Source organism: Procambarus clarkii, chromosome 41 (assembly GCF_040958095.1).
Source record: "Procambarus clarkii isolate CNS0578487 chromosome 41, FALCON_Pclarkii_2.0, whole genome shotgun sequence".
Taxonomy (NCBI): domain Eukaryota; kingdom Metazoa; phylum Arthropoda; class Malacostraca; order Decapoda; family Cambaridae; genus Procambarus; species Procambarus clarkii.
The window spans coordinates 3,338,505-3,362,885 of NC_091190.1; positions in this window are offsets into that span (position 1 = coordinate 3,338,505).

The window sequence follows — 24,381 nt, forward strand, 5'->3', positions numbered from 1 at the left end:
AAGCAAGTTTTCTTGCATTTTGTTTCGTACGAAAAATCATCGAATTTTGCAATATTTCGACGTTTATCATCTCCTTTTCCTTAATGTGATTTAAACAAAATATCATCGAATTAGGCAATATTTTTCCGTTTTTCCACGTTTTTGTGAATTTTCAGTCTATGGGTATTAATTCATTATATATACGATAAAAATGATGCAAACACATAATTATTAGGTAATAACCTTATATACTTCATTTTCAATCATCTATTTGTTTTTCGTTAAAATACTGAGTAAGATATTGAAAAGGGGAGAAGTTCTGTTTTTATTGCATATATCGACGTTTCAGCCGGATTAGAGCGGTTTTACGTGTACATCTTCCATCAGTAATATAAACGGAAAATCAGGAACATTTTAGTTAATTCTAATGAAAACACGTTGGTTTTTATCATTTGTATTGGAAACAACATTGTCATATGTCTTTTCTTGGATCTAAATAATACGAAACCTCGCTCTATTATTTGAAGTTAAAATTCTCAAATATGGTAAAATAGTGCCTTTTTTCACGTTTTTCATGTAGTTTGATATTACGTAAATATATTCCTTTTTACCAATATTTCGATACTATTTCATGTAATATCACGATATGTGATTTGGCCTTCAAATCTCAGAATTTCGCATACTATTGCATTTTAAGCAAGTTTTCATGCATTTTGTTTCATACGAAAAATCATCGAATTTAGCAATATTTTGACGTTTATCATCCTATTTTCCTTTATGTTATTTAAACAAAATATCATCAAATTAGGCAATATTTGCCGTTTTTCCACGTTTTGTTAATTTTCAGTTTTTTGGTATTAATTCATTATATATACGATAAAAATGATGCAAACACATAATTGATTAGATTAGACTTTAAATATTTCATTTTCAATCAACTATTTGTTTCTCGGTAAAATACTGTGTAAGATATTGAAAAGGGGAGACGTTCTGTTTTTATTGCATATATCGACGTTTCAGCGGGATTAGAGCGGTTTTACGTGTACATCTTCCATCGGTAATATAAACGGAAAATCAGGAACATTTTAGTTAATTCTAATGAAAACACGTTGGTTTTATCATTTGTATTGGAAACAACATTGTCATATGTCTTTTCCTGGATCTAAATAATACGAAACCTCGCTCTATGATTTGAAGTTCAAATCCTCAAATATTACTTTTTACCAATGTTTCGATACTATTTCATGTAATATCACGATATGTGATTTGGCCTTCAAATCTCAGAATTTCGCATAATATTGCATTTTAAGCAAGATTTCATGCATTTTGTTTTATACGAAAAATCATCGAATTTAGCAATAATTTTACGTTCATCATCCCTTTTTGTTCATGTGATTTAAACAAAATATCATCAAATTAGGCAATATTTTGCCGTTTTTCCACGTTTTTGTGAATTTTCAGTTTATTGGTATATTAATTCATTATATATACGATAATAATTATGCAAACACATAAATAATTAGATAATAACCTTAAATACTTCAATTTCAATCAACTATTTGTTTCTCGTTAAAATACTGAGTAAGATATTTAAAAGGGGAGAAGTTCTGTTTTTATTGCATATATCGACGTTTCAGCCAGATTAGAGCGGTTTTACGTGTACATCTTCCATCGGTAATATAAACGGAAAATTAGGAACATTTTAGTTAATTCTAATGAAAACACGTTGGTTTTTATCATTTGTATTGGAAACAACATTGTCATATGTCTTTTCTTGGATCTAAATAATACGAAACCTCGCTCTATTATTTGAAGTTAAAATCCTCAAATATGGTAAAATAGTGCCTTTTTTCACGTTTTTCATGTAGTTTGATATTACGTAAATATATTCCTTTTTACCAATATTTCGATACTATTTCATGTAATATCACGATATGTGATTTGGCCTTCAAATCTCAGAATTTCGCATAATATTGCATTTTAAGCAAGTTTTCATGCATTTTGTTTTATACGAAAAATCATCGAATTTAGCAATAATTTGACGTTTATCATCCCCTTTTTCTTCATGTGATTTAAACAAAATATCATCGAATTAGGCAATATTTTGCCGTTTTTTCCACGTTTTTGTGAAATTTCAGTCTATGGGGTATTAATTCATTATATATACGATAAAAATGATACAAACATATTATTGATTAGATAATAACCTTAAATACTTCATTTTCAATCATCTATTTGTTTTTCGTTAAAATACTGAGTAAGATATTGAAAAGGGGAGAAGTTCGGTTTTTATTGCATATATCGACGTTTCAGCCGGAAAAGAGCGGTTTTACGTGTACATCTTCCATCGGTAATATAAACGGAAAATCAGGGAACATTTTAGTTAATTCTAATGAAAACACGTTGGTTTTTATCATTTGTATTGGAAACAACATTGCCATATGTATTTTCTTGGATCTAAATAATACGAAACCTCGCTCTATGATTTGAAGTTAAAATCCTCAAATATTACTTTTTACCAATATTTCGATACTATTCATGTAGTTTCATGATCTGTGATTAGGCCTTCATATCTCAGAATTTCGTATAATATAGCATTTTAAGCAAGTTTTCTTGCATTTTGTTTCGTACGAAAAATCATCGAATTTTGCAATATTTCGACGTTTATCAACTCCTTTTCCTTAATGTGATTTAAACAAAATATCATCGAATTAGGCAATATTTTTCCGTTTTTTCCACGTTTTTGTGAATTTTCAGTCTATGGGTATTAATTCATTATATATACGAGAAAAATGATGCAAACACATAATTATTAGGTAATAACCTTATATACTTCATTTTCAATCATCTATTTGTTTTTCGTTAAAATACTGAGTAAGATATTGAAAAGGGGAGAAGTTCGGTTTTTAGTGCATATATCGACGTTTCAGCCGGATTAGAGCGGTTTTACGTGTACATCTTCCATCGGTAATATAAACGGAAAATCAGGAACATTTTAGTTAATTTTAATGAAAACACGTTGGTTTTTATCATTTGTATTGGAAACAACATTGTCATATGTCTTTTCTTGGATCTAAATAATACGAAACCTCGCTCTATGATTTGAAGTTAAAACCCTCAAATATTACTTTTTACCAATATTTCGATACTATTTCATGTAGTATCATGATCTGTGATTTGGCCTTCATATCTCAGAATTTCGTATAATATTGCATTTTAAGCAAGTTTTCTTGCATTTTGTTTCGTACGAAAAATCATCGAATTTTGCAATATTTCGACGTTTATCATCTACTTTTCCTTCATGTGATTTAAACAAAATATCATCGAATTAGGCAATATTTTTCCGTTTTTCCACGTTTTTGTGAATTTTCAGTCTATGGGTATTAATTCATTATATATACGATAAAAATGATGCAAACACATAATTATTAGGTAATAACCTTATATACTTCATTTCAATCATCTATTTGTTTTTCGTTAAAATACTGAGTAAGATATTGAAAAGGGGAGAAGTTCTGTTTTATTGCATATATCGACGTTTCAGCCGGATTAGAGCGGTTTTACGTGTACATCTTCCATCAGTAATATAAACGGAAAATCAGGAACATTTTAGTTAATTCTAATGAAAACACGTTGGTTTTTATCATTTGTATTGGAAACAACATTGTCATATGTTTTTTCTTGGATCTAAATAATACGAAACCTCGCTCTATTATTTGAAGTTAAAATTCTCAAATATGGTAAAATAGTGCCTTTTTTCACGTTTTTCATGTAGTTTGATATTACGTAAATATATTCCTTTTTACCAATATTTCGATACTATTTCATGTAATATCACGATATGTGATTTGGCCTTCAAATCTCAGAATTTCGCATACTATTGCATTTTAAGCAAGTTTTCATGCATTTTGTTTCATACGAAAAATCATCGAATTTAGCAATATTTTGACGTTTATCATCCTATTTTCCTTTATGTTATTTAAACAAAATATCATCAAATTAGGCAATATTTTGCCGTTTTCCACGTTTTGTTAATTTTCAGTTTTTTGGTATTAATTCATTATATATACGATAAAAATGATGCAAACACATAATTGATTAGATTAGACCTTAAATATTTCATTTTCAATCAACTATTTGTTTCTCGGTAAAATACTGTGTAAGATATTGAAAAGGGGAGACGTTCTGTTTTTATTGCATATATCGACGTTTCAGCGGGATTACAGCGGTTTTACGTGTACATCTTCCATCGGTAATATAAACGGAAAATCAGGAACATTTTAGTTAATTCTAATGAAAACACGTTGGTTTTTATCATTTGTATTGGAAACAACATTGTCATATGTCTTTTCTTGGATCTAAATAATACGAAACCTCGCTCTATGATTTGAAGTTAAAATCCTCAAATATTACTTTTTACCAAAATTTCGATACTATTTCATGTAATATCACTATATGTGATTTGGCCTTCAAATCTCAGAATTTTGCATAATATTGCATTTTAAGCAAGTTTTCATGCATTTTGTTTCATACGAAAAATCATCGAATTTAGCAATAATTTTACGTTCATCATCCCCTTTTTGTTCATGTGATTTAAACAAAATATCATCAAATTAGGCAATATTTTGCCGTTTTTCCACGTTTTTGTGAATTTTCAGTTTATTGATATATTAATTCACAGTTATTGATCACTGTGGTGATAATGATCAATAACTGTGATCAAGCAAGCACAGGCAGCCTTGTACAGGAGCCTCCAGTTAAAAAACTTACACTTGAACAAAACTAATGGTATAACCTCTTTTTAATTGAGAGTATCTTTCTACATGTTATTAACTGTTTGGCCAAATTCTGTTGCGATAAAATTCAGTTTTTTTGTCATTGAGGTTTTCACTAATAAGTGAGCACGTGGGTGGAGCTTTAAAGGCGCAAGCTCCTCGCTCACACATACAAACACGGCTGTATTAGTCTGTAATGATTTACGAACCTTATAGTGACGTTTTTGTCAAGAGTGTTGGTTGGTGTTGTATTTAATTAAGGAATGCTTGTGTGCGTGTTTGTGAGTGTGAGTGTGTGTGTGTGTGTGTGTGTGTGTGTGTGTGTGTGTGTGTGTGTGTGTGTGTGTGTGTGTGTGTGTGTGTGTGGTGTGTGTGTGCGTGTGTACAGGTATATGTTTTGTGCAATTGCAAATGTTTGCAATTTTTTTTATATGCGAGGCATTGGTCCAACCTCATCTAGATGTGCTTGCAATTCGAGCTTCAGTTCCCAAGCTCCGCCTCTTCGCCTTCCGTTGCAGCCCGTCCCCTCGAGCGTTAACAGCGTCACTAAACTGATGGACTAAACTGCCCGAGCCTAACCTAACCGAAGCCCCACCAATAGAAAACCGAACATTATGTAAATTTTTTCCGAGCCGCTATGATTTTTAATATATCAGTTTTTCTCCGTAGGGGGGGGAGGGGGGGGGGGGTTTATACGTCAAAATACGATGTATTATTTTAGAGGATGGGGGGGGGGTTGTCCGGTGATAATACAATTACTAAACACATATTCTTGTGTGTTTATTTACACTCATACGCCGTGATGATCCAGCTCAAAAAAACTCTTTTATTTCTATTCTCTGTAAAATGTCCACTTTTACCCTCCTGTCAGTTTATCTAAACATTGTATATCTCTCAGTTATGTCTCATTTAATCTGTATCTCTCAGTCATGTCTCATTTAATCTATCTCTCAGTCATGTCTCATTTAATCTATCTCTCAGTCATGTCTCATTTAATCTATATCTCTCAGTCATGTCTCATTTAATCTATATCTCTCAGTCATGTTTCATTTAATCTCACTCTTTTGGTCAAGTGACGTTAGGTTCAACTCCCTCTATATTAAGTCCGGGCCCATCCCGCTTATTTCCCCAGACCAGTGGTCTTACAGTCATATATCCAGTGTTGTGTAATCCCCCCGAACAGAGACACCATTAATGTACATAACGAAGTATTATAGTGATCTCCTGTATCGTGAAAACGTATTAAGATGATGCAGGGGATGACCTCGGGGTGTAACACTAAATTTCTATGCTATTAAAGAGCTTACAACACACACACACACCTGGGTCTAGTGTAGCAACGTTCGTTCCTGTGTATTGTCACTCATGAGTGTCTCGGCAGCGACAGTGTCATTCACAGATATCGACAGAGTGTCATTCACAGTTATCGACAGTGTCATTCACAGTTATCGACAGTGTCATTCACAGTTATCGACAGAGTGACTGACCCCTTAACTGTGTTTGGTTTAAAGGAGCCTCCCCTACTTGGTCAGCAACTCTGCCAACACTGCTTTAACTGTTTATAATTAGTCTTAACTAAATTGTTTCATCCCCTCCAGAAGTTTTAAACAGTTGAATAGATAGAGGAAACACCACTTGGTCAGAATGTTCGCAAATATTGCCTCCGTAAAACGCTGAATAACTCATCGAAACTCAGTCTGTGATCTTTCTCTTAAATCATTATGGACTGTTAGTAACTGAGAGTAAGAATGAAATATAAAAAATCATGGGAGTAGATATGATACTCTGGATTGGAACAATAGTATTGATAAACAACATAACAATATGATATAATTCTATATACTATACAATTTTAAAACATTCTAATATATAAATAAACACAAAAATATAAACTCATAGATGAAACAAAAATTTGCAGAATATTTGTAACCTTTCTAGGCCATCCTGATATATTGTGACGCTGCTGTTTGTGTGGTCTGCGGTTCGAGGTCCTTTTGGTCCAAGTGAAGGAAATTATATTGTCCACAATATGGTGGCTAGCAATATATATATATATATATATATATATATATATATATATATATATATATATATATATATATATATATATATATTATTAAATATGACCGAAAAAGTAAGATTAATAATTCTAACACGAATTTTCTCAATCTTTCGTACATTATGCTTCACTGTTGGAGGTAAATCAAAAATCACTTCTCCAAAATTCATTTTTATTTCTAGTCTGACGCGACACGGGCGCGTTTCGTAAAACTTATTACATTTTCAAAGACTTCACAAATACACAACTGATTAGAACTTGCGTTTCCCTGATTTTATATCTACATTTGAGTGAGGTGGGAAGGGTGATGTGGCATTACATTTGAGTGAGGTGGGAAGGATGATGTGGCATTAACACAAGACAGAACACTAGAGGATATTAATAGGGTATTAAAAGTATCAACACAAGACAGAACAGAAACAATGGGTATTGAATAGAAGTGTTTGTAGAAAGCCTATTGGTCCATATTTCTTGATGCTTCTATATTGGAGCGGAGTCTTGAGGTGGGTAGAATATAGTTGTGCAATAATTGGCTGTTGATTGCTGGTGTTGACTTCTTGATGTGTAGTGCCTCGCAAACGTCAAGCCGCCTGCTATCGCTGTATCTATCGATGATTTCTGTGTTGTTTACTAGGATTTCTCTGGCGATGGTTGGTTATGGGAAGAGATTATATGTTCCTTAATGGAGCCCTGTTGTTTATGCATCGTTAAACGCCTAGAAAGAGATGTTGTTGTCTTGCCTATATACTGGGTTTTTTGGAGCTTACAGTCCCCAAGTGGGCATTTGAAGGCATAGACGACGTTAGTCTCTTTTAAAGCGTTCTGTTTCGTGTCTGGAGAGTTTCTCATGAGTAGGCTGGCCGTTTTTCTGGTTTTATAGTAAATCGTCAGTTGTATCCTCTGATTTTTGTCTGTAGGGATAACGTTTCTATTAACAATATCTTTCAGGACCCTTTCCTCTGTTTTATGAGCTGTGGAAAAGAAGTTCCTGTAAAATAGTCTAATAGGGGGTATAGGTGTTGTGTTAGTTGTCTCTTCGGAGGTTGCATGGCTTTTCACTTTCCTTCTTATGATGTCTTCGATGAAACCATTGGAGAAGCCGTTATTGACTAGAACCTGCCTTACCCTACAGAGTTCTTCGTCGACTTGCTTCCATTCTGAGCTGTGGCTGAGAGCACGGTCGACGTATGCGTTAACAACAGTGTTGTTAACGCATACGTCGACCGTGCTCTCAGCCACAGCTCAGAATGGAAGCAAGTCGACGAAGAACTCTGTAGGGTAAGGCAGGTTCTAGTCAATAACGGCTTCTCCAATGGTTTCATCGAAGACATCATAAGAAGGAAAGTGAAAAGCCATGCAACCTCCGAAGAGACAACTAACACAACACCTATACCCCCTATTAGACTATTTTACAGGAACTTCTTTTCCACAGCTCATAAAACAGAGGAAAGGGTCCTGAAAGATATTGTTAATAGAAACGTTATCCCTACAGACAAAAATCAGAGGATACAACTGACGATTTACTATAAAACCAGAAAAACGGCCAGCCTACTCATGAGAAACTCTCCAGACACGAAACAGAACGCTTTAAAAGAGACTAACGTCGTCTATGCCTTCAAATGCCCACTTGGGGACTGTAAGCTCCAAAAAACCCAGTATATAGGCAAGACAACAACATCTCTTTCTAGGCGTTTAACGATGCATAAACAACAGGGCTCCATTAAGGAACATATAATCTCTTCCCATAACCAAACCATCGCCAGAGAAATCCTAGTAAACAACACAGAAATCATCGATAGATACAGCGATAGCAGGCGGCTTGACGTTTGCGAGGCACTACACATCAAGAAGTCAACACCAGCAATCAACAGCCAATTATTGCACAACTATATTCTACCCACCTCAAGACTCCGCTCCAATATAGAAGCATCAAGAAATATGGACCAATAGGCTTTCTACAAACACTTCTATTCAATACCCATTGTTTCTGTTCTGTCTTGTGTTGATACTTTTAATACCCTATTAATATCCTCTAGTGTTCTGTCTTGTGTTAATGCCACATCATCCTTCCCACCTCACTCAAATGTAATGCCACATCACCCTTCCCACCTCACTCAAATGTAGATATAAAATCAGGGAAACGCAAGTTCTAATCAGTTGAGTATTTGTGAAGTCTTTGAAAATGTAATAAGTTTTACGAAACGCGCCCGTGTCGCGTCAGACTAGAAATAAAATGAATTTTGGAGAAGTGATTTTGATTTACCTCCAACAGTGAAGCATAATGTACGAAAGATTGAGAAAATTCGTGTTAGAATTATTAATCTTACTTTTTCGGTTCATATTTAATAATATATGTCTACAGGAAAGACTGCTACCAAAATATACTAATATATATATATATATATATATATATATATATATATATATATATATATATATATATATATATATAATACTGGTAAGAATAACAGTGTTGGACCAAGTTAAGCGTGTTATATTTTTGTAATTATGTCTGGGGTGTTTCTAGTATGCCTTATAGTTGAGTTACTGAGTAGAAAATTCTAACCATTTCTTTGGGAAGTATAGTGTCGGAGATGCCATACTTCCGCCCGACCGTTGCTGGACACTTGAGGGAGGGGCTGGACACTTGAGGGAGGGGCTGGACACTTGACGGAGGGGCGGAACACTTCAGTGAGGGGGCTGGAAAATTGAGGGGCTTAAGCTGGGAAACACCCAGCTCAAATCACACATAAAATATCATAACATTATTGAGAATATTCATAAAAACATTTATATCAATATCACGAAAATGCTGCGATAAAAAAACTTTATTCAAGCATAAACACTCGTCTCGCCTAGAGTTTCGCCAAATCATCTGCACTCTAGTGTAGAATTCTTTTGATTTATCTTCCTGGCATTACTGAAGTGCGCATTCCGTCGCCCCTAGTGCATGCACAGCACCCGTGGTGTATAGTTAATATCTAACGACACCTGCTCTGGTGATTGATGAAGACCCAAGCCACCCAAGAGGTGGCACGGGCTTGAATAGCCCGAAAATACATAGAGATCGATATAGATCTAAGACGAATATCTAAGACGATAGAGATCGTCTTCTCTATCCTACACGAGAGACGAGAGTCCCCGGCTGTGTCCGGGGTGTCTCTCCCACCTTCCCTCTTCCATCTCTCTCTCTCTCTTCTCCCCCCTCCCTTTCTCTCTTCCGTCTCTTTTCCCCTTTCCTCACTGGCCCACCATCTCCTTCCCTATCCACACCTCTCCCACTCTCCACCTCTTTTCCACCATCTCTCCACATGTTCCACTTATCTTCTCCTCTCTCACTTCTCCTCTATCTCTCTTTCCTGTTTTCTCTTTTCTCACACCCCCACCCCTTTTCTCCTCTCCTCCCATTCTTCCTTCCCTCTTCCCCTACAGCCCTCTTTCTTCCCCTCTCCCCCATTCTCTCCCCCTCCCTCTCCCCCTCTCTCTCTCCCATTTCTCTCTCTTCCACTCCTCTCTCCTTTCTCTTTTAGAATATTTTTTATTATCAAGGGCTAAAAACTACTGGAAATTCTAGAGAAAACCAATACTCAATTTCAGACGTCACGGGGGGTCGCCATTGATGCCGATATTCCCTGAAGGGTGGCAATAAGGGGACGACCCTGGCCGGCCCTTGACCCCTCCCTTACACCCCCATGAGTCATTTTGGAAAGTTGGATGAGACTAGCCCGAAACGTCTGATCTCAGTCCTTGGACAGAGATACAAACAGACAGACAGACAGACAGACGGGCACTCTGTTGTCCGTCTGTCTATCGAGTTACACACTATCATCATCACTGTATCCATCATCAGGATAACCATCTTCACTACACACTGCATTCATCGATGGAACCATCTATGGTACACAGGGCCATCAATACTGTTGCTATCATACCAATACATTAACTCATCACTGTAAACTGAGTGTTGATTCAGTGTATAGATTCAAAGGGAGCTTGCAGGATAAGCGTCTAGAAAACATGTTGCTAGATGAATCTTAGTGATAATGAAATCTGGTGATTTGTGAGCTTGGAAGTTTAATGAAGTTGGACGTTTAGTGGGGATGAAAGCTAGTATGAATGAGAGAGGTAGAGGGAAGCAGCAACCAAGTCATCCCTTTGACTATCTCCCAACAACTACCAGATATCCCTGCAAAATTTGGTGAGGCAAGCCCTTAGCGTCTGCTCTACATCACTGACCAGACAGTCCGACATACAAACTGATAAACAAATTGATATCTTTTTTTATAGATATAGGTATCCATAGTGTACTTGTATTGGTTTGGAGTTATTTTCTGAGCCCCTCATTACCAGAATTACTCTCTGGCGAAATGGCGATTCATGTCACTGGCTCCTTAATCTAGTGTAATCATTTATGGAAGGAAAATAGTGTGTGTGTGACATTTAATCAGAGATTTCAAATTGAAAATTTAGGGCTCTTCAAAAGGCGTGGAGATGTATATGTAGTCCAGAACGATCCCGGCATTAGAAAGGTTAAGCGACACCTTCTCTTTGTTTGGTGTATTTGTAAAAAAATTTAACTTCACTGTAAATATATTCACCAGAGAATATGTTCTCTAGAGAGAATATTATATATCCTAATATTACAGTCCATTTTAATGTCATTCTCAATTCTTTGAGTCAAACTCGCTAAACAGCATTATACAGGACTGATAAATAATATATAATTACAAATAAGAGGTAATAAATCTGTAATTCGGTAATATCTGTGTTTTAAGTAATATTTTACTTCAGATGGCATTTGTACTCTAATACGACGACGTTTTACTGGTCAAGGGACTTGAGATCAACCAATAAGAGATGACCAGAGATGGCAAGATGTCATTCTTTATCTCGATTAGGCAAGACTCGTCACTATAGCTATTCTGAATTTTCAACGTGGAAGCTAATTTTCTAGTGTGCTATTATCTCTTCTGACTTTATGTGATTAGAGCTTTATATGTCCTGGCCCAACCCAATCAATCAATAAGAGCGATGCGCGATTGGAGCAAGAGACACCTGAAGGCCAACATCTAGCAAACCTAATCGACAGTTGTAGAGCAGATAATAATATTACGTTCATTTTTACTGTGTTGATTTCTTACACGGAGTTAGTAAATAGTATTTTGTTATCTAGTGTGGTATAATTAATTATTCCTAGATTAGCCACAAAAATAGTTATGAAAGTGACTCAACACATTCAAAACATTTATATATTTATATATAAATTCAGAAGAGACGGATCTTCCTGAATAGTTATCGCTGGTTGTTAGGAACGGTAGAGTGTGAAGGTAGTAGATTAGACGGTAGATTACCAGGTCGTATTCGTGCTCAAAAGGTTATTTCAAACCAGTTTAGTTAATGTCAAAGGGCGTCGGGAACCACCTTGTCATATATGTGCGTTGGAAAAACACATACATACGAAGAAGGCTGGATTGTTTTACATTTAGCTCTTCGGTACCTGACTTAAAATACCCTTTTATGAGTACACTATTCGACTGCTAAACTCATACCCTAATATCCAGTCGACGATTCTCGGAGAAAAACATGAAGAAAATTTACACCAGGAATTGATGGGCTGACTTAATTTCAAGTAGATGCCTCACCAACACCATATGAACGCCAAGGTATTTGGTATAAACAACTCATAGCTTATTCAGAGCCAAGACACTGTCTACTGGAGACATCTACGCTCGACCATGTGAAAAGTATCTTAAATTCTTTCATGTACATAAGTGATCAGTCTTAAATATGTAATTATGTCAGAATTTTTTATAATTTTCCAGAAGCGGACACTATACGCGGCCAACATGCTTCTTCAGGGTACTTAACTGTTAAGTTTCCTCTTAAAACGTCTACGTTAATTAGACTATACTAAGTGCTACTTAAGAGGGAAATGTGCAGCGCAAGTTTACAGGATGAAATTCTGCTTCATATAAGTCTTCACAGAAGCCGTACGTTACAAGACTTCTGTGACTGCAAGCAACACCAGAAAATTGTCGTACTTTAACACACTCACTGATGCGTTTCCATTGTCACAACAAGTCTCACGCGCCGAAGCCCTTCAGTTAATTGGTCCATGTTTACCGAGAACAAGCATATTGGAGTTCATATCCAGCCATCGCTTCACCCCCATTATCTAGATATTTGAGCTCTTAACTGACATTGGTCTGTTTAACAGCAACTTTAATAAACTTGCTTGGGATAGAAGTGCGTCTCGCACAAGGGTCCAGGACGAACCGAAGCGTCCTTGCTGTCATTTTATTTTATATATATAGATTGGTTTATTTCTTTGGACATTTCTCGATGTTGAAGCTTGTTGACGACTCGAGACTCATCAGAAAATGTGTTGTGTTGAACACCTTCCAGCAACAGCGCAGAAATGTCAGAATAACGTCCTATAAAATCTAAATGAAAGTTAGTTTGAACAATCAAGAAAATAATAAATGATGTAATAAGTAATGTATATAAATATATATATATTGTATTTGTCAGTTGCATTTTAAATAACTATGAAGGAGACCAATTAGTTTTGCAGTTTTAGTTATGTTTCATAGGAAATGTGCAGGGAGAGTGGGGAATGTGAGGTGTAGAGGAAATGTGCAGGGAGAGTGGGGAATGTAGGGTGTAGATGAAATGTGCAGGGAGAGTGGGGAATGGAGGGTGTAGAGGAAATGTGCAGGGAGAGTGGGGGAATGTAGGGTGTAGAGGAAGGATGGTAACACAGAAGGAAGTGTATTACACCTGGATGTCGAAGGTTTGGTATGTATAGTATGTATACACATATATGGTAACAAAAAGAAGTATAGACACACCTCGTTCGATGTATAACATGCCATTGAAACTAAGAGAAAACCTGTGACAAACACTTTTTAATCTTTATTCTTCTGTGTAGGAAACGATACAACGAAATATCAAAGCAACAGGCATATCCACTTTTTTGTATATATTGAAATTTAAATTGAAATAAGTTTATTGAGGTAAAATACACACAATGTGATGAGGTAGCTCAAGCTATTCTCACCCCGTTCAGTACATCGTGTTAATACATACATAGACACACATCACAAACAATAAACATATTACCGAACATTCTGAGAGATAAACATATACATTCCTCCTTTACACAAGTAATTTTGTATATATTTACATTTTGAAGGTCGTCACTATCACATTTCGTCACTATAACCGGCTGCGCCTGAGTCTCTCTCTCCACCATCCCCTATTTTCTCCTCTCTCATCTATCTCTCCCACTTCACCACTCCCTACACTTTTTTCCATCTCCCATCCTCTCCTCCCATTTTAAAACTTTCTTCTCGAAGATCACCATTTTTCTCATTTCACCCCCTCCCCCTTTCCTCTCCTCTGCTCTTTTTCTTCAGCCTCTTCCCAGTCTCCCTCAATATCCCTCTCACACCTCTCGCAATCTCCTCTCTCCCCCTCTTTTACCCGACTCTCACCTATCCCCCACCTCCACAGTGCACCTTACACCGATTAGGATGAGGTTGGGATGAGGGGGGGGTGGGGGGGGAGTGGGGGGGGAATGGGGGGGGGGGGAATGGGGGGAGGTTATTTAGCCCAACCAACTCTTAACAGGACTAATTGGACTGACCCGAGAATCCTATGTCCGTTCCGTACCCCAAACCATTCGCCCTGCAAAGTTGAATGAGGCTCTACCTAAGCCTTTAGCTTGCAACCTCAAACAGACAGGCAAACAATCAAGCAAGCAAGCAAAATTCTTATAGATAAAGATAATTTACTGGGCTACTGGTTCGCGATTTTCTTTAAATATGAAGGAGGTCTTATCCATTTTAATCTTTCCTAAAATTCACAAAACTTTCTAAACTTTCGGCTTAATTATGCAATCTTTCACTCTTCACATCTATTTAATGGCCTCATAAATTTGGTTCCCGTACCCGTCTAATTTTATCCTGCCAAACTGTCTCAATGACAATCTGCTGTCTATCGCAGACAGTTGAAGAGGAAGAAAAATATTTTAAATCACCTGCTTATCCACTTAGCGATAACAGTTATCCAGTAGCGATAACACTGACCGACTACCCGAGGCTCTCCCTCTGTACCAAACAAGGTTGTTGCACTTTAAGGTGGAATGAATGTACTGAGGGAACTCTCAGGGAAAAGTGCCAAACCATTACGACTATATAGCACTGGGGAAGGGGGGGGGGTCAGGAAAAGGATTTGGGATGAGACGAGTGGGGAAGGAATGATGCCCAACCACTTGGACGGTCGCGGGATTGAACGCCAACCTGCATGGTGCGAGACCGTCGCTCTACCGTCCAGCCCAAGTGGTTAGGCAGAAGCTGCGATTTAGATTTCATTCAGCTGGGCTCTAAAAGACTCGAACAATGGACCCCTAATTTTGAGTACATTTTTGGGGGGGATGTAGATTATATTCAAGGCAATATTTACTCTAATTTAATATTGCATTATTGCACTCTAACTAGCTTTTTGTTTCTCCTCAATAAGTTACTAATATTTAGAGTGAATGATACTCAGCAAACTGTGACTTTGGTCAGTTCATAGCAACCTAGAATGGGAAGGTTCAGTAATTTAATCGGAAACTAAATACTCTCAAAAACAATTTTTTTGTCTTATAGTATAGTAATATGCACCATTATTCACTGATCACTGGCAAAATGAACAGAAATGTCCTATTCTAAGTAATCTGTACGTACGTACTTGCATAAAAGAGACGATTTTATGCGAGACTCAAAGAGACAGACAAAGAGACAGTCTGAGAGAGAGGGGCAGAGACAGGAGCAGGTATAGGCAGAGACAAAAACAAAGACACACAGAAGAAGACAGACAGTCGATAGATGGATAGATCGATAAATGGAAAGATAGAGATATAAATAGACAGTAGAGTAGATGGCTGGATAGACAGATATATAGATGGATATACAGATGGATATATAGATGGATATACAGATGGATATATAGATGGATATATAGATGGATATACAGATGAATGGATATCAAAATTAGCATGTTAATTTATAGATAGATGTACGGACAGAAAGATGAGTTGGTCGATGGATACTTGGATATAGAGATGGATGGATAGACAGATGAGCAGGTGGGATGGATTGATTGACGGATAAAGGCATTGGACATATGGATAGATAGATGAATAGGTAATTGGATAGATAGATGGATGGATGGATAGATGAATAGATAATTGAATAGACAGATGGATGAATGGATAGATGAATGGATGGATAGATGGATGGATGGATAGATGGATGGATGGATGGATAGATGGATGAATAGATAGAGGGACAGATGGGTACAAGCGAAGTTAGATGGACAGATAGACAGATACAGATCGATAGCTTGACAGATGAGTGGACAGATGGATACACAGAGAGATAGACTGAAAATCCTATGAACATTCTCAAAGCTCACCCTTGGCCACATCCTAATTTCTTTCAATAGGAAAAGCCTGGCCCTATAGAGAAAAGGTGGACACAACAACCATTCATATGAGATAGTTGGGGGTCACAGAGCTAGAGCTCCTCCTAAAGTCCTACTTTTTGTAACCACTCCTAGCAACGCTAATCTAGACAGCGGCGTCGCTAATTGTTATTATCTAATAGCAAGTGCGTTTGAAGGACCTTCCAGCTACCACACTCTACGGACTGACCCAGCCGTATTTCACTAACTTTGGCCTAGCCGTATCCGAAAAAGAAATAGCATAACGCTAATTAGTTCATATATATATATACACACACACACACACACACACACAATATATATATATATATATATATATATATATATATATATATATATCTATATATATATATATATATATATATATATATATATATATATACAGCGCATGTGTGAGCTCTCAGACAATATGATTTACTCTGCGAACTCTGAATCGTATATATTATCTTATTGTATCATTTCATAATAGTACTTTAATTTAGAGTTAGCTTGCTAACTGTACTTCAAGAACCTATTGGACAATAAATGGCAGTTTAAAACTGAGTAACAACCCACCTCCCATTAACCGACTACCGTGGGGGGAAGGACGTGCCGGCCATATTCTTCTGAGGCCCAAACACAGCTACAATACAAGCTTCGACGCTTCGTATATTATTCTGAGAATGAGTGTGAATAATTATTCTCAACTATTAAGAGTGTTTGTGAGATGTTAAAGATCATCAAGGCTCCGAAGCAAGTGTAACTAATAATTAAGGGAATGAACTGCGAGAGGAGAGAGTGTAATAGAGTGTAATAGAGTCACTGGACGATATGAACAGTTCCAGAACGCCGTCAGACGTAAAGCTCTCTAGTGGTTCATCAAGTCACAATAATTGCCTTGATCTAGAGAAGGTCAAAGAGTCTAGCATTATTAGACTGCGGTCATTCGTGTTCCTCACCAGTTAACAGGTCAGTTATGACTATTTTAGTTCATTGATACCAAATCAATAAATAATTTCAGTGGCATTAACCATTTTCCCCCATCTAAGAGTTGCAGTTACATTACGGGGTTTAGCTCTAATTACACGTTCGTTAAGTTTCATATGTTTCTAACTTGTAAACCGATATATTTTAATATAATTATCAAACTAATAAGTTTAGTTATTGATTATTTCAGTAAAAAGGGTATTTACTTGTCATTTATTTAGTGCAATTTCACAAATTTTATCCAATAAAGTTTAATCAACGAACTAGTGCTCTACTGCGCTGGAAACAAATTGATATAACTATTACAAATGAGGGTTTTTCTTAAATAATTTCGACGCAGCAGATAATAAAGAATCAGAATACCATTAAAATCAGAAATCAGCTAATCCGCACATTATTCATTTCTTTGATAATTTGTTCACAACAGAGTTATATATTATATAACATTTATAATCGAGTAATTGAATCATACTGCAAAATTAAATTTTGTCACACAATTCTTTAAGTCCTCGACCTCAGTGTTGTTGAATTAGCTTTCCTGATCCATAGTAACTGACCTATAGATTGTTCTACTTTACGGTATTGGCATGCAAAAACAAGTGTATTTATACTTCTTTATCTGACTGTGTGGTCTTAGAAATTTCACTAAGAGTTTACTGAGCTTGGATAAAGAGCTGATGAACTAATAAATTAATTCAGCACAGTGAAAGTGAACACCATTGCTTGTAGGAGTGATCTCCGTTGCTTGTGAGAGTGAGCACCATTGTTAGTGAGAGGGAGCTTCAGTGTTAATGAGAGTGAACAACAGTGCACGTGAGAGTGAACACAGTGCTTGTGAGAGTTGACATCAGTGCTTATGAGAGTTGACATCAGTGCTTATGAGAGTTGACATCAGTGCTTGTGAGAGTGGACACCAGTTCATACAAGAGTGAGCGCACCTTTGTCACACTATACCAACTGTGCTGAACAACAATGAACTACAATTCAATAATACAACGAATACAGTCTCTGACATTCTCTATCGCCGGAGCGCCAGATATAATGTGTGTGTGGGGGATATTTGGGTATCCCACCAAATAGCAAATTTCAGACTTTTATTGTTAGTATTCAAGAAAACTAAATATGTTTTGTTTAAGTTTCCTGTCTTCCAAGTTTCGCAGCGGTAGGAAAGAGAAACACAGAGACGATACAGAGGAAAGTTAAAATATTCAGGAGTTCTGAATGTCTTCACTCAGAGACGCACTCACAAAAAAAAAAGACTTCTAGCACAACCGACGTTACTAAACAAAGAACAAAACAAACAGTATAAGCATCAACAGAGATAAAAATAAAAAATAAAAGTTTACCCTCTACACAAAAGCAACAAAGACAAAATTGAAAAAAAGAAACGAGCCTCGTAAAATCAAGAAGCATCACTGTGTATTCCGGGTCTGAGAACGCAGCTTCCGATCTCAGGGGACGACTAAAAATTTTCTTTGAAGAGAGCGTCTCCTCGCCAGCGACTCGGAAATTGTTTTGAGAGAAGCACCACAGGCAATGTTACGTGTAGGGCCCCCCCCTACCCCTAGTGGGCCCCTGGTGAAGTGGGGCCCTGGTGTTGTGTGGGGCCCCTGATATTGTAATTAACCGGATTTGTGAGTCACTATAGTGTTCTGGGATTCAAGAGTTATGAGAACTCCCAAGTGTTGTTAGTCAATGGTGTGGGGCCCCTGGTGTTGTGGGGCCCTGGTGTTGTGGGGCCCTGGTGTTGTGGGGCCCTGGTGTTGTGGGGCCCTGGTGTTGTGGGGCCCTGGTGTTGTGGGGCCCTGGTGTTGTGGGGCCCTGGTGTTGTGGGGCCCTGGTGTTGTGGGGCCCTGGTGTTGTGGGGCTCTGGTGTTGTGGGGCCCTGGTGTTGTGGGGCTCTGGTGTTGTGGGGCCCTGGTGTTGTGGGGCCCTGGTGTTGTGGGGCCCTGGTGTTGTGGGGCCCTAATGTTGTGGGGCCCTGGTGTAGTGGGTCCCTGGAAGAATGAGACATGACAACTTTCAGTGAGGTGAGAGCCTCGTAGCCCTCACACACACCACATGTAACACAAGTTAACGACCACGCAGGATGAGAGTGGACGGCTGTCAACATGTTTCCTAGCAACTCTAATTGCCATGCTTCATTAACAGAAAATATCAAACAATGTTTGATTGCAAATAGTGAGGTGGTTTGTGTATATCGCAGAATAAACCCCGGTCGGAATAGGTCCGATATTATAAACGGCAACAATGAGGAGTGTTCTGTTTTAACAATAAGAGGATGAGATGGCGGCCCCAACTCATACATAAGGGTTCGTATTACAGTTGGTTTTGTTCTTGACTGACAATATACGATGCCCGGTTCGATTCCCACGCGAGGCAGAAATGATTGGACACATTAAGGCAACTGTTGTGGGGCAGCATCCAGAAAAGCATCAGTGGTTCGACCATGGGAGAGTCGTTGATACATAACTAAACCATATAGGAACACACACACACAGGCTCTCTATCCCCCGGAAAAAAATACGAAAATAAACCATTGAAACAAAAATGTGCGACAGAAATAGCAGTTCTAAAGGAATAGCAACTAGCTGGCTCGTGTTGTCAGAATCCAGAGAATTAATGTAGTGAGTTTAATTATCATATTTCCATGTGGTGTCTGGGCAGAACGGTAGAACGACGGTCTTGCTTCATGCAGGTCGGCGTTTCATTCCCCGACCGTCCACAAGTGGTTGGGCACTATTTCCTATCCCCCGTCCAAATCCTTATCCTGATCCCTTCCAAGTGCTATATAGTCGTAATGGCTTGGTGCTTTCTTGTGATAATTTCCTCCTCTTCATGTAGTGTCATAAGGGTCCTGTAGGTAATGGAGGAAGGTTACTGACGACTTATGTACAGATAATGTATTCCAAAGCTCAGCCATTATTCTTACCGGATCAACTACGATACGACTATTTAAGAAACCAAACTGAGATCGATACAAAACGATTAGTTACCTTACCTTGAGGTTACCTTGAGGTGCTTCCGGGGCTTAGCGTCCCCGCGGCCCGGTCGTCGACCAGGCCTCCTGGTTGCCGGACTGATCAACCAGGCTGTTGGACGCGGCTACTCGCAGCCCATGTTCCCATGTTCCCAAAAACCATACAAGATGCAGGTTGATCATACATTCAGGCAGCTTGCAGTTATAGCAACAAGTTATAGCAATATCCAGCATATGTTCAACCAGGTTCATTTAAAGAGGAATTTCTCTTTCGTTCTCCTCTTGAAACAACTACCGAGGCCTCAGATAGTTTGGGAAAGGTTTCATCTTTCTTTAAATCAGAGAAGCTTTTGTGAGATAATGTCTGAAGATGCTGTACAGAGGAAACACCGGCCTGCAGAAGACACTTCCTGCTCTACTTGGAAAGTTTTTGGATCACATTCAGATTCTCAATGTTGTCAAAGGAGGAACTTCCAGTTGACACTTTTCAAGCAGTTATATATAACTCTCGATGCGTGCCATTATTTGCTTCTTTTCCACATAAATGTTCGATAACTCTCAAGAGTAAATGCAACTGAGCAATTTTCTGAGCTTTGTGATGAGCTGAAATTACTTTTTGAAGTTCAGGATAAGGTGGAATTTCTTTTCCTGATTAGATGAAGAGGCATGGATCATGTGCCTAGCCAATTTGGTAGATATTTTTGAAATGCGGAATAAATTTAATTATCAGATGCAAAGAAGGAATACAACCATCATAAAATTCATTGATTTTATGAAAATTTAATTTTCAACCAGGAAAATTTTAAGTGAAATGGAAAAAATATAAAAGTTGCAATATTTGAAAAACTATCATCAGTTCGTTTTTCCGGATGGTGATGACCAATTGCTTCCAGAATTTGTAAAATAAAAAAATAATTTTGCAGATTTGACAGCACCGGAAAATTAATTCAGCCAATATTTTGAACTCATTGATGAGGAGTTGAATTTAGTGCGAAATTCATTCAAATTGTCAGTTGAAAAATTCACTGATGATTTTCAACATGAATTTCTGCAGCTGAAGACTATTTTTGAAGCTAGAGACAAGTTCGATAACAAATCAGTCACAGAATTTTGGCTCTTGATGTGCGACTCCTACCCACAAGAGGCAGAGAAAACCCCACATTTTATATGTAATATATATATATATATATATATATATATATATATATATATATATATATATATATATATATATATATATATATATATACAATTTTTCACAAGGTATGTCAGATTACGTTAATTTTGTTTAATTGAGAATAAAACATCTTTTTAGTGACGATTCTCAGGGACAACTCTTCAAAGAAAAATCATCGGGTGAAGATAAGAATTTAATGGAGATCATTAAAGACACATAATTTAATCCCCGGAGTTCAGAGAGATTTTACTCTGTGGAGAGGGTCATTTTAACCTCTGACCCCATCATTTTAACCACTAATCCTGTCATTTTAACCTCTGTCAATACCCTCAGACTGTGACACCTGACCCTGACTGTTTCCGGTAAGCACTTGATGATTTGCGGAAGACACTCAGAGCGTTAGCTACCCGAGACTACCTGAGACCACCTTAGACTACCTGAGACATTCTAAACTCTGGAGGATAGGGTACAATCTTCCCCCCTGAATTCTGAAAAAAGAGCACAAGCCTTGCCTTGATCTCTGAGATACCCTTCAATCTCACCATTGATCTCAGAGACAGAGCAAACGCTTTTCAGAGCATCTCGGTGTTAGAACACAATCTCCCCTCTAATATCTGAGGGAAGATTATACAAGCTTCTCATTGATCTCAGAGAGAGACCACACGCTTCCCCTCATTTCAGTTTATGTTCCTCTCTGTTCACATTTTTCAGCTGAATTTAAGAAACTTTAAGTAACAATGACATAACATTTGTTGAAATCAGCAACGCAACAACTTCCCATTTTTCTCCTGATCATAGTTGTTCCTTGACAAAACTGGAGCATATTTTATGGAGCTAAATTCAGTATAATTTTTAACAATTAATGGAAATTGATGTACAGCTTTAAATGTTGAATTTATACCATAACACGCAGGAAAATAAATTCACAAACAAGACCAATAGCCTATAAATCAGGAATTTCTGTGCGTGATAGATTGTCCAGTACGACCGACACACAAACATTGTAAACATCCCATGAAATTGTTTACCTCTACATGCATAATGAGTACTGTCAAAGAACAGTACTCAGTAATCATGTATTAACTAAAGAGAAAGATATTTTCTCTTCCTTTACTTCCGACTTTACTTCTGACCAGTCTCCGTGGTGTAGTGGTAAGACACTCGCCTGGCGTTCTGCGAGCGCTTTGTCATGGGTTCGTATCCTGGCCGGGGAGGGGATTTACTGGGCCCAAATCCTTAACTGTAGCCTTTGTTTAACTCAACAGCAAAATGGGTACTTGGTTGTAAAAATGATTCTTCGCGGCGGGGATCGTATTCCAGGGACCTGCCCGAAACGCTACGCGTACTAGTGGCTGTACAAGAATGTAACAACTCTTGTATATATCTCCAAAAAAAATAGCGCCCAATCTCTATAAATCGAAAATTAATCGAAAATCATTCTTAGTCTTAGATAAAAAATTGCAAAAAAAAGATTGTATTTCCTAAAACGTTTCTATTATTCTGCAATGATCCCCTAAGAATTTTCCCACTCAGCTGACCCTAGGAGATGTGATCTTTGATTTGAACTGATAACGATTATATGCACAAGATTTCATGTATTGACTTCAGGAATCTACAATAAAAACGTAAGATAATGCTGTCAAAATCATCTGGAAATCTAAGCACCAGTGTTCAACAGTGACACTCGAATTAAAGTTTCCAGGTTTAGCATCTAATTGATCAGTAATATCTACTTTTGGCAGTATGTTAGTAGTTACCTAAAATTTCAAGGTACCGTTGTCTGAAAATAAATTGAAAACAGAAGCTTTAAGTTATTAAAGTCTGAAGCCCGGTAGAAGATAGACCTACAAACAAAATTTTTGAAAGCCAATATTTTTAAGACAATATCTAGAGAGACAATTCGTTCAGAAGTAACAGTTTGAAGCTATCTAACAGTTTCAGAGTCTTAGATTTCCAATAAAATAAGCACATATAGAAAGAAAGTATAACACATTCTGTACTTAACCGATATTTCACAAAATATCAACAAACAAATTGTAGTTAAAACAATTTTAATTATTCATTTATAGTTAAAAACTCTTTTAATAAATCAATTATAAAACGTTTACCAGGGCATTGTGAAATTGTATTTAGCTAATTCAAAATCATTACACTATCAATCGGCCAAAATACACAGGTTATATATTTATTATTTTATCTAAAACTGAGAAAATATTTTTGAAAATATTTTGAAAATGACATAATGTAGGCGATATTGTGTTCAACAATGTTTCCTATTTTACTAAGCTCTTTCACCCTTCAAGCAGAGCAGCAGGAGACGTTCCCTGCCAGCCTTACGTCTGTTCTACATATATTGTATTCTTTCTCAGCCAACAAGTAATTCACTTTTATTTATAGAGCTTTATCTGTGACTGCTCTTTTCTAAACTTTGAAAATTTTCCTTTCACAATTCAAATGTTTTGTAATTCTATCATTACAGTGTTTATCCACAGATTTATTTATATTGTTTAACTATGGGTTCAGTCATACCATGTACCACCATGGGTTCAGTCATATAGTGTTTCACTATGGGTTAAGGAACAGAGTGCTTCACCATGGGGGTCAGTCATGTAGTATTTCATCATGGGGTCCACGGAGTTATATAGTGTTTCACATACGCTTAGCTATACAGTACATCACCAATGGTTCCCCCATTACCCATGACACGGGCTCAGTCCACCACCGCCTCGTGCACCGGATACAAGCTTCCACAGTCCCTGCTCATCTCACACACTCAGCCAGCACATATAACAGATGCAAATTTCTCAGGTCAGTCGAATAGTCTTTGTCGCTCACCGGGGTATAGCCTTTCTCTGTCACACACGCAGTTCACTTCCGACCGACTGTGTAGAGCTCCTTTCTCAGTCTCACATCCCCCCCATGCCCTGGACGCTAT